Source organism: Euprymna scolopes, chromosome 14, assembly GCF_053919585.1.
Source record: "Euprymna scolopes isolate OS-2025 chromosome 14, ASM5391958v1, whole genome shotgun sequence".
NCBI classification, from domain to species: domain Eukaryota; kingdom Metazoa; phylum Mollusca; class Cephalopoda; order Sepiida; family Sepiolidae; genus Euprymna; species Euprymna scolopes.
Genome location: NC_136495.1, coordinates 45,742,189 through 45,754,688, shown reverse-complemented (window position 1 = coordinate 45,754,688; position 12,500 = coordinate 45,742,189). Strand labels below are relative to the sequence as shown.

General features: G+C 34.5%; 1 protein-coding gene and 1 pseudogene across 1 annotated transcript in view; both read right to left on the bottom strand.

The window, feature by feature from the left end:
* LOC145293357 (uncharacterized) overlaps window positions 1-12,500 on the bottom strand; it is a 585,333-nt gene that overhangs the window by 148,832 nt on the left and 424,001 nt on the right. The gene's annotated exons all lie outside the window — the stretch shown is intronic.
* LOC145293415 (5S ribosomal RNA) lies at window positions 10,771-10,888 on the bottom strand (annotated as a pseudogene).

Sequence of the window (12,500 nt, the reverse complement as noted above, 5' to 3'; positions counted from 1 at the left end):
GAAATCGGTTGATGCGGTTCCCAGACATCTTGTAAGCTAGTGCCAGATGCTGACACCCATACTAAATTTTAAATAAAATCTAATGCTATATATTTTATTATATTCATTTATTGTAAGGATTGTATTTCAATGATAAATTTCAAATCACCTTGAATATATGTATATATATATATTTATATATATATATATTATATATGTATATATGTATATATATGCATATATGTATATATATATTTATGTATATATATATATGTAAACTTACATATATATAAACATACATATATATACATACATATATATGCATACATATATATACACATATATATATGTATGTATATATATGTATATATATGTATGTATATATATGTTTATATATATGTAAGTTTACATGTATGTATATATATATATATATATATATATATATATATATATATTCATGTATGTATGTATTTGTGTGTGAGTTTATAAAGCAAATGGTGAAATGATTTATGGAAAAATCATTTATTTATACACGATGAGACGATGCAATTAAATTAGACATTGCATAGAAACCTTAAGTATATGATCAATAACAAAGTGAGAAAACAAAACTATACAGCAAATCAAGGTTATAGGCTAAAAACGGACAAATACAATCTACTTAGAGGAATGCTCATAAGAGCTATATCAGGTAATCATAAATACTTTATATTTTTTAATTGATTTTTCACCTCAGACAAGGAACAGTGCAAATTTGGTGTAAGGCGCTACTATTGGGACCAAATTGACTTCCGATTTAGGTTTCTTGAAGTATCTTGTAGTCTTGAGCAATGGCTCTTAAGTTAAGAAACGAAAGTTAAGGTGATGTCTATCAGTATCACAGCTTGATTACCATTCCAAAGTTGGCAATCGGCATTTGTTCTACAATCCTTAAGAACTGAGATCAGAAATAGGTCTAGAAGTGAGACTTTCCGTATCCTATCGCTCCGGGAGACGGGCCAGGAACATGATTGTCTGTTTCAGGTAATGAGAGACGCTATGTGTTATGTTACCAGCTGCGTCTGGTTAACTAGAGAAATAAAGCCAATTACTGTGGTAGACATTAAAAGTCACCAAAATGCACGTGCTTTAGTGCTAGTATTTAGGGAGCGTGTTGCTTTTATGTTGTCAGAGACGTGGTTGATTAGAGTACAGTCTTGGGTCGAGAGAGACCGGCAGAGACAATATAAATAACTAACACTATGTTGCAGGTTTAGTCTAAAAAATATAAATACACTATTACACCTAAGTGAAAATATTAAAAATGAAATGATTTTAGGCTAAAAGAGGTTAAAAGAAATTCTTATGAGAGCTATACAAAGCAAGTAAATATATTATCAAAAAGAGTTAAAAGTGTAAAACACGATGACAAATTGCCGATTAAAGATTATATATATATATATATATATATATATATATATATATATATACTAGCAAAACTACCCGTTGTTGACTGGGTTCAAAAACAGCCTACAGAAAATGGACTCTGATTTATGAAAGTATGATAGGTTATGAAAAGGAAGGGTTGTAAAGAGATAGCTTCAAATTTGGGGGTATCAAAACCAAAGCAAAATATGATGAAAGTAAAAATAAAATAGATAAACCCCATAATTTATTATACTATACCTGTGCACACTGAAAAACTTATCATAATATTCTGTGGATTTATATTAAAAAACCTTGTTAAACTTTGTGACATATTTCCATTCTATGGAGGTCAGGTGCGAACGAACACCCCATAATTTTGTTATACCATATTTCTTCAAACTGAAGCATAATTATCAAAGTATACTTACGCAGATAGATATGAAAAATCTTTATTAAAGTTTGTGCCTATTTCCATTCTATGGAGGCCAAGCGCGAACGCAGACCCCACAATTTTATCATACCATCCCTATTTAAGTTAAAACATACGTATCAAAGTATTATTATGTACATCTATATCAAAAACACTTGTAAACGGTTTTTTTTTCAATTTTTCAATTTTTTATTTCCATACTTTGTGGTCCAGGCACGAACGCAGACCTCACATTGTTAATGAACCACCGTTCTGCCAGACAAACGTACCCATTTCTGTGTCTCGATACATCTTCTATCATTATATGTAATCAGTTTTTTAAAATAATCAACCATATAGGAGCCTATTCGTGACCACACACACACACACACACACACACACACACACACACACACACACACACACACACACACACACACACACACGCACACGCACACACACACACACACACGCACACGCACACACACACACATTCAGCTTTATATTATAGATATAGGGTATAGTCTATGAAACATTTTTCTCCGTTAACGAAATAGGTTTCTACTGTAGTTTTATTCGATTATATTTTTTGTTACTGTGTCAACTACAAATGAAATATTTCTTCACTTTAGTAATCAGCGCTTTTGGACACAAGATAATTGTCACCTCGCAGCGTTCAGACGTTTGATTTGATCATCATGTTCAAATTAGATTTGAGAAAAAAATCTGTGATATTCTGAGATCATTCCTCGTGTCATACTTAGCTTGAACCAACAAAAAATGATGAATGCCTTTAATTTTTAAAATACATTTTATGTTTAATTTAAAAAAATAAACTTTCTTCAATTTATATTACATTTTTTTTCACCCCAAGCAAGGTGTACTGTCACTTGGACGTAAGGAGTCACTTTTTGGGATCATGTCTAACAGGGAATTTTGGCTCATCCTAATATTGTCAGACATGGTTATGCGGTCACATGACTGACTTGTGTTCTCGTCTTATATGTGCCTAATGTCATCATTTTTACTAATTAAAATTCTCGTTTCAGAATTGGTTCATAATACTAAGACATTCGTATAGTGTTTACTAATTGGAAAAAGTCTATACTTTCGATAACGAATTGTTTTGTGAATCTTGAGTGTAGTATTTGTGAGTGTCTGTTGATCCAGTATGGTTGGTCGGTTGTTTTTGTTTTACGGCATATCAACCTTTTTCAGGTTATTTAATGCCGAATCTAGTTATTTGAGGAACGATTTTTAATGGGGTATATTTGTTTTTTTTAAGTCGGATTCTATTTAACCCATAGTTGGGACCCTAACAGGTACTACCACTCCGGGTCAGAGTGGACCTGGGAGCAATGGCAATTAAAGGGTGGCTCCACACTCTCCAAGGCCCGCAAGGTGGGGCCTCACCATCGGATATAGTTTAAGGTCATATCCAGGACCTGATCCAGTATGATATTGCTTCTTTTCCTAAGTCATTTCGTATGTTGCTATATAAACTGCTAACGTCAAATGTAAGTAGCAGTGTCTCGTTTTCTACTCTATGTGTTAAGGAACTTAAGAAGTGAATGTCCTCCCTTATGTAGCTCTTGATTTGATCGGTGAAGGATTGTAACAGGATACCTACTACAATCCTAAAAAATACTACAAAGCAATATGAACGGATATCAAGATGAAAAGTCACTCGAGGATAAGTGTTAATAAGATGAATGGTTTACGAGCCAAATGATTAAGAATATTATGAGAGCAGTGAAAAAAATGTTCACACGATTATTTCATAAAGTGTGCGGGATTCTGAGTCACCAACTCTTAATATGAGCAAGCGTCGCGGACATCTCCGCTATCCAGGTTGAGATTCCTGATCCTCTAAGTACTACCTATGCAATTGTGATTTATTTATGCGGATACCCCAGTTAACCCACAGATACTTTTGTTTATTTTCAAGTCTCGCAATATTGTATTCGAATTCTATCAACGCATTATAAACTAAATTCCAAAACTTAACGTTGTACACTTTTTCGTAACATTTAGTATCACGAGCCCCTCTGTTATACCTCTGCTTGACAATAAGTCCCCACTCGGATAACGCCTTGTAGGTACAGTGAGTAAATAATAATAATAATAATAATAATAACAATAACAATAACAATAACAACAATAATAATAATAATAATAATAATAACAATAACAATAACAACAATAATAAAAAAAAAATAATAATAATAATAACAATAACAACAATAATAATAATAATAATAATAACAATAACAACAACAACAATAATAATAATAATAATAATAATAACAATAACAATAACAATAATAATAATAATAATAATAATAACAATAACAATAATAATAATAATAATAATAACAATAATAATAATAATAATAATAACAATAATAATAATAATAATAATAATAATAATAATAATAATAATAATAATAAACTTGCAAAAATCATAAAAGCTAATCCAGAAAACACACATACACTTACATACACGTGATGGCATATGCTTCGACAGATACCACACAAAATTATGGAAAACACTAACCACATCACTAAAAAGGTGCAGAGAGTAATAGGACTTTGAGGAGGTTTATGACCAATCAAATTCCAGAGAAGCCTAATGGTCGATGCTAACAAAAAAATCAATGATAGACGGTTGTAGCGATAACGCAAACTGATTCACAGTGGTTATCGAAAAGTCATGGAAACTGCTGGAAATCTGGGAAAACCTGCTGTCACTCAGACTCCACGTAATCATCACTAGATATTGTCACTGAACAATCACTGATGATGACTGACGATGATTCACAGTTGGTGTTTTTCCTCCATCCCCAAGCCAGTAGAATCTAGGCCATTATTGAAAAGGATTGTTCTGTTGGCTTACAATCTTGCGTTTGAAACATTTCTAGGAGAGCCACCCACCTAGTTTTTACATTTTCATGCTTTGAGAAGGGATTAGTGTATTCTTAATCGCCTGAAGCGTCTCTACCGGCGAATAAAGATGAGGTAGTCCAAACATTTTTCCAGACAAGAATGCTTTTCTTCTGTGGTGGTGTCTTTTCAAATCATACGTTTCCGACCTTGTGTCGCGTTCTCACTCAGTGGAAGGAAGATTAATGCCAAATGATGATTTGTGTAAAAACTCCTGGTGAGTGAAGTAATAAATTATTTAATAAGATTTTAGTCCAGCTTGACCGATTCCACAGTCCACGGCAACATCCATTTGTCTAACTACGCATCTTCCTAAGCGGGATTCGATAACTAACAAGAAAACGAAAGCATTGAACAACTGACAAAAGGCAAATCTGGTCGTTATTGTTTTACGACTTAAGGTTAAATCGCGAGGAATCGCGCAAAGCTGGGTTTTGTGTTCCGCACTTCTTGCGTAGGCGGACATCTGCCAAGTTTCTCTGTTTCATTGTTTAAAATTTAGACATCTCTTGGATCGAATTCAAAAATGCCCGAATATCTGTGGGAATTCAATCATGTGACGAGCAAGGAACCCCGACGTTACTCGTGTATTACATTAAAGGATTAATTAGGTTTCAAGGACCCCAGAAAATGAGCAAAATAAACGAGACAACTTTGGGTCTAATCAGGTTGAGTTTCAATGCATGTAACATCTGTAAACAAACAGATGATAAAACCGAGTTCTTTTTTTCATCACAAGATCCATTTTTGATAAAAGAAAATTTTTTTCTGCTTGTGTCCTTCAAACCTGATCGATCCGTATCAAAAATAGAGTCTATCTTTATTCCAGATTTCCATGATGTTTCTACATTTTCAAGATGATGATTGTTCTTATCTTTAGTGTTCATAACATTACGGCTGATGTAACCACCGACTTTCTTCATGTGTATCTTGACGAACTCGGGATTTCTTTGTAAACAGTTTTCCATTATCTTCATCATATGTTAAAATTTCATAACTCTAAAAAATAAACTGTCTATTCAAGTTAAAAATAAGTCAGTGATCTTTCTTGGTCACCCTGCTGTCTAGATATTAAAAGCATGCTACAGAATACACAGGGAGATGCATGAAAAAGCGAATAACGTAATTTAGAAAAGGGGGGAAAAAAAGCAAATGTTATATAGGGAATATAATGTTACATCCCACTACAAAAATACACGCGTCGTCAAGAAGACAAAATAAAAGTGAGTGAATTATCTAATATAAATAGTAAGGTGGGGATGGGTGCTAGTGGTTAGATAACTAGTACATAGCTGAGTTTAAAATAACGGTTATTCTGAAAAATAGGAATCGCTTCCAACAGGTGTTAAGATGTGGTCAATGAGGTTATAGTACACCAAAATCGATAGAAAAAAATCGATGATATTTAGGCGAATATGATATAAACGATAGAGAGAGGAGGGCGAAACGCTTGAAGAGTCACAAGCCGATCAGACATAACGAAATGATAATTAAACGATGCGTTTAACACACAATTGACTTTCTTTTATTTCACTTCTCCATTTGATGTTTCGAGTCATGACTCAATAATTGTGGCTGATCTGATTCGGCAGCGAATGCGACGACATTTGTAACTGGACCGGTGCATCTGCTACTAGTCTCTCACACTTATTATAGGGTTCAAAAGAGAGTTGCCAACCTAATAGGTCCCACACTGACAGCTAGGCTTCCAACGCTGTCCCATCGACGAAATGTTGCATCCCTCTGCCTGTTTTAAAAGTATTGTAATGGTAGATGCTCCGACAGAACCACAAGTCCTTGTATCTCCTCGATGTAAATACCCCCGACAAACCCGGGCAAGCAGCAAAATCCCACCCCTACACAGTACAGCTCCACAGATGTAAAAAAGCCTTCTACTCTATTAGAGTAGTTTCCTCCCTAGGACTACTAGATTTTGGAATTCACTTCCGGGTTTCTGCTTCCCTTACTCTATTGACATGCAGAAGTTCAAGTGTAATGTAAGCAGACATCTTACTGCTCAACTCCCTACATAGTACCCCTGCAAATGATGTCCCAGACAGTATCCCCTACATCAAATTGTGTGGTGTTTGTAGAGTTATTTGAATTATTTAATAATAAACATCATGCGGACGACTTTCATTTCAAGTTGTATATACACACACAACGAAAACTGTTTTCAGTGAGACGGTTTCGAATTCTACGGTATGATTTCGAAATGACAAACCCGGAAAGCACTAAAATCACACCCCTTCAATGTTGAGGTCCCTAGATGCCGGAAAGTTTTATATTCTAATACTTTTCCTCCTCGGGCTGCTAGACTTTAGAATCTCCTTCCTATTTCCTGCTTCCCTGACTTTACTAACCTGGTTAAGTTTAAATGTAATGTGAACAAACATCTCGCTACTAAACGCCACACAGTCTCCTCTTAGCTACAAGCACAACTAGTAGCTCCTTACATTCCAGGTGGCAATATGCGTTGTTTAGTGTAAAAACAAAAATCAAATAAAGATCGAATTATTTTTTAAAAATGGAATGATATGACATTTTTATTTTGGGTGTAAAACCAAACCGAAATGTAAAGGGGATTGCGTTTGATAGTACGTATTAGCACTCGACTGTTGTGATAAAATAATACAAAGGTATTTTGTTTTTGTTTTGAAGATGTCTGAGAACTGGTTGACCTCAATCAGCATAGTAACTCAAATAGACTAAACCCGTTCGGGTTTGTAAATAATGCAACGAAGCAGAACGTTTCAGAGCGCGTCTGACTGGTCTTTTAAAAATGTGCGTCGATAAGAGTCTTGTCTTTTGAGACGTTTTATATGCTTTAAGATTTATAAATGAACAGTGGCGGGTACCCGGCGTTGTCCGGGTGTTTAAAGGTGTGTGTGCTCGGGCAGAGGGGGGAGGGTGTTAATCGAAACATAAGAATAAGCGAAGTAAATATTTTGCATAAAATAAATGTTAAACTTTAAAAAATCGGAAAAAAACACAAAAAAACTAACGTAAGGCAAACGAACGATGTTAAATGTAAAAATCGGAAAAAACAAAAAAAGAAAACGCGGAAAAGAAAACAGAAAAACTTCTTTAAAAAATCTGAAAAATAAAAACCTAAAAAAAAAAACACGTGAAAAATGGCTTAAATAACCCTGTTTCAATATTAAAATTTAAAAAATCGAAAAAGAACACATCTCACGCCACGATTCGAACCCAAATCCTTTATATAATGAGGCCGCCCTCTAAGCAACTGAGCTAAGACGACGTCGACGAAATTGTGCCGTTTTTTTTTAATATTTAAACTAAATCATGTTCCGATATCATTTGCGCATGCGTAGAAGCGAACTTGTCATGAGAGGACGGTTTTTGCTGACTCCTCCATGTAGAAAACCGATGATTTTAGGGGGAAGAAATTAATGTTTTTGGTCAATTTTTCGATATTTGTCGGGCGAAGGTTGGAACTTTAAAATGATACCAATCTGGCAAAAATCCGTGACTATTGTCGAAAGTTTTTGCGAGACATACAAACACACATACATACATAAATACATACACACATACACACATTTTAGCTTTTATATATATATATATATATATATATATATATATATATATATATATATATATATATATTTAGAAATAAAACTATTTACCGGTGAAGTTCCTGAGATCGGAGTTATCCCTTTTATAGATATTTGTTTTTACCACTAGATGGGGTTAGGGTCGCGTGATTTTGTATTCTTGTGTCAACCACGCCCAATCGTTTAGAAAAACACCTATTGAGTCGTCGGTTTAAAGATAAATTGAGTTTACCATTGAGTGCTATTATGTTTAAGAAATGTTATAGATGATGATTGGTGATTCTTGTTATTTGCATTATTCGAACTATTGTTCTCATCTCGAGTGATGAACAGGAATCCAAATAAGTTAAATAATATGAATTATCAATTCTCATCTAAAAAATGTAGAAAGTACAGACCTGAATTAATACGAAAATGGAAAAGTCTTGAAAAACTATACAAAAACACACTCGCACATATTCCAGATGAGAACAGGTGTCTTAATAGTCGAAATAATACGAAACACCAATCCTCATTTAAAAAAAAATATCAGAAACAAAATGAGTCGCGTTTCTGAATTATTGACGACGTGGTTAGTATGAGAGAAGCAACTCACACGATTATGGCGTTATCTATTGCTGAACCTCCAAAGTGAGATAAGTTTGTTCCCAGCATCTGCATCAGAAAACTCGCCTATTTTTTGGACTTATATCATCACATTTTGTCACTTTTGAATATGAAATACATAGCAAATGTGTCAATACTAAAACATGGAGAGTGATCTATAATGATGCAAATACTTCTCTTTCGTAAGAGGCAAAATGTTTTTGAGGCGTTACAAGTAATTCTTTCTAAGGAAATTGAAAAAAAAAAGAAAAAAAAAAGAGAATAAATGTCGGAATGGTTCTGTTCAATTTCGGCGTGACATTTACCCGGCCATTTCAAACTACGAATCTCTCTTATTCATCTTCTCTGTTTCTTTTTTTCGCAGCCTTGCTTTCACAGTTTCCAAACTTGACAAATTGTGAGGCCAACAATGACGTTTCTAGTTGGCATGGAAACCATTTTTCATATCCCAATTTTACAATACACAATTCTTGTTTAATATCTGCCCTCTTCACTGATGGAAATCAAAATGGAATCGAGTTATAAAAACTCGTTGCAAATATAAAATAAGAAAGACATCCTAGACAGTGTATGCATGCATGCACGTGCACACACAATACACGCAAACATATGCATACATGCATACATACATACATACATACATACATACATACATACATACATACATATACATACATACATATAAACATGCATACATATATTATATACCTCCTTTTGATTTCGACGTATATGCTTCGCAAAAACTAAAACTAATGTGTTCGGAAATCGATACAAATGATTTGTTTATAGTGGTGATATCTTTGTGCAGAACCAACCACACTTTTTCGTACAACTGCTAATCTTAGTCGATGCAATGGCTGCCACAAGACAGAGCACACAGTAGACCTCAGGTTTTTACATCGGTGTTCCTTCTAGATGCATGTCCTAACGAAAACTAAGGGTGCATCTCTCCTAGTGAATTCGACGCGCCCCCAGGTACCAATCTGGAAATTTCTACGTCCGACGCGGTACACCCCCACCCACACACACTATATATATATATATATATATATATATATATATATATATATATATATATATATATATATTAGTTGAGACAAAATAATGGAAACAGATTGTGAATTTTGCATAAATTTTAAAACACCTATAAAAATAAAAATAAAATTATCAAAATAAATTACTTTGTTAATAAACGCAAAAAAAGCCAGAAAAATCACTCGGGCATTAACGATCAAAGTGTATTATCTGTTCCGGCAGATACTGCACTGAAAGACCATTGCCCTTGTGGCAATCAGTTTCTGGTCTATGTAGGGACATACCTATATACCAAGAAGCAGCATCACTATCAGCTTCCTCTTTCCTCCTCTCGGGGGAGCTGGCCCCCCTTTCCCCTCCTCCTCCTCCTCCTCCTCCTCCTCCTCCTCTCTCTTCACGTTAAAAAACGACATCGTGCCTTATTTGCTCAGTGGGGAAGCATATAAATAGCAAGAAAAATCACTTTCTGTAAGTAACGAGACTTATGCATTACTTTTAAAACACTTATAAAAATAGAAAAGAATTATCAATATATTGACTTCATGTTTTTATTGTCCTGAATCGATTGGTTAAATTTGTTTGGCTTACTTTATATATTTACCATTAGTAAAAAAAACAAAACAAAAAACAAAAAACAAGCTCCTTCAGTCTTGGACAGACTAAGGATACCCACGAAGGGTTACTTGCGGGTGAAATTTTTGTGGCAGGAGGTGCGCAATCTCCAACCACACCTCTCCTGAAACGACATTGTTAAATACCAGTGGCAAGTGAAGTACAGGACGATTGGAAACAAATGTCGAGATAAACGGAGAGCATATACAGTGCCTAGAATTCCCAAATGGTCACCCCATCTGATACTAACCAGGCTCAACTTTATTTAACTTCGGTGATCTGACGAGAACCGGTGTGCCAACGCGATTATACCGTATATGTTAATATTAGTAAGAAAAATCAAAATCACACATCAGATTGACAAAGATGCAGATTGCTGGTGCTTGTATAGCAGGTATCACCGTAACGGAAGTGACTGAGATGATGGCCGTATCGAAAGGAACTGTTTCGAAGGTGATGACAGTGTATAAAAAAGTATGGAAAAAATCCTCCTCAAAACAAAATTCTCGAAGAAGCCTAAGCCATCTGAAAGAGATCGTACAATCCTTCTAATGATTCTGAATGACCGGGTATAAATCTTAAGTAGTTTGAAATTGTATTAAGACTACTACTCGGTTATGGCTGATGGAACGAGGACAAGCTATCCCCTGTGGATTAAATAAAGGGGTTCGTTCGAAATTCTATACGGACTCCCGAGTTCGGAATAAAGATTTCTGAATTGAACAAAATGCACCCAAAGAAGGTCAGAGGTTACACCGGCCAAAATTTGAGAAAAGTAGTTCGAATAATTCAAAGGTTTACACCCACATATTTTATAAATTAGATGAAAATAGCACGTTAATGATGAAACAGTAGAATATTGGAAGTAAAATATACTTAATTTGTCACGTTTTTAACAATTGCAACGCATTTGACACCTTATATATCAACAGAGATTTTGTCCGTCTGTCCGTCCGTCACAATTTTTTTCAAAAATCTAATAAATACATTGCGAAATTTGTCTACTTCCGAAATATCAGAGATCTTGATAACTTTTATAAACAGGGAATATTACACTAACAAGACGTTCTAGTTTGTTAAAAACTGGCAAAAGTTATAGCCCGTTGATTTAAAATGGCGGTTTTATGCCAAACTTCGAGAATGTGGTATTGTAGCAATTAATCCCTATTTATCCCTAACTGTGTATCGAACAGATGTCATAATACTTAGTTCGCCGCACTTTATTGTAACAAAAGTCCATTCAAAATTTCAGTCAGATCGGTCTAGTAGTTTCCAAGTGAAAGTGAAACGGACAGAGGGACACGCTAAGAGAAATCTGATATGTATGATAAATATTCCCAAGAAATAATACAGGTGCCATGACTGATAATCGAAACCGAAACATTTAACTCTTCAAATATATTTTTTCTTTAATAGCACAATATATTAATTTCTTTATTCTCGTAATTCTACTTATGTCTTACTTTGTTTTACTTTTCTGTGCATCTGCTTTACCGGTAGCCATCTTTAAATTTGACTGCGGGATAAATAATACGGAATACGTCAGGCGTCCATCATCATTGCATCTTATTTTAGATTTACTGCTAAATTTTCTAAACTTGAAATAGCCTGTTTCGTTTAATCCTGTTACGGCTCAGCTCGTGTCTTTCAATCGTAGATGTGTACTTTTTTTGTCTGTGATTTTCATGGATAGCTCTGCTCTTGAGGAGAAATCAACCTTGAATCTTTCCCATCAAATGTTTCTTGGAGTTAATATATTAGATCCATTGCCTTTTCTGATTCTCGTAAAATCGGTTCTCTCTGTCACTCTAAACACTTTCTCACACCTGAGGCTATTCTTTGTCTCTAGAAATCTACTATCTGGGAGGGTATGTAGCTAAGTCGGATTTTTTCTTGTCTCACCTTACTTTTTCACGAGCTATCGAACTATC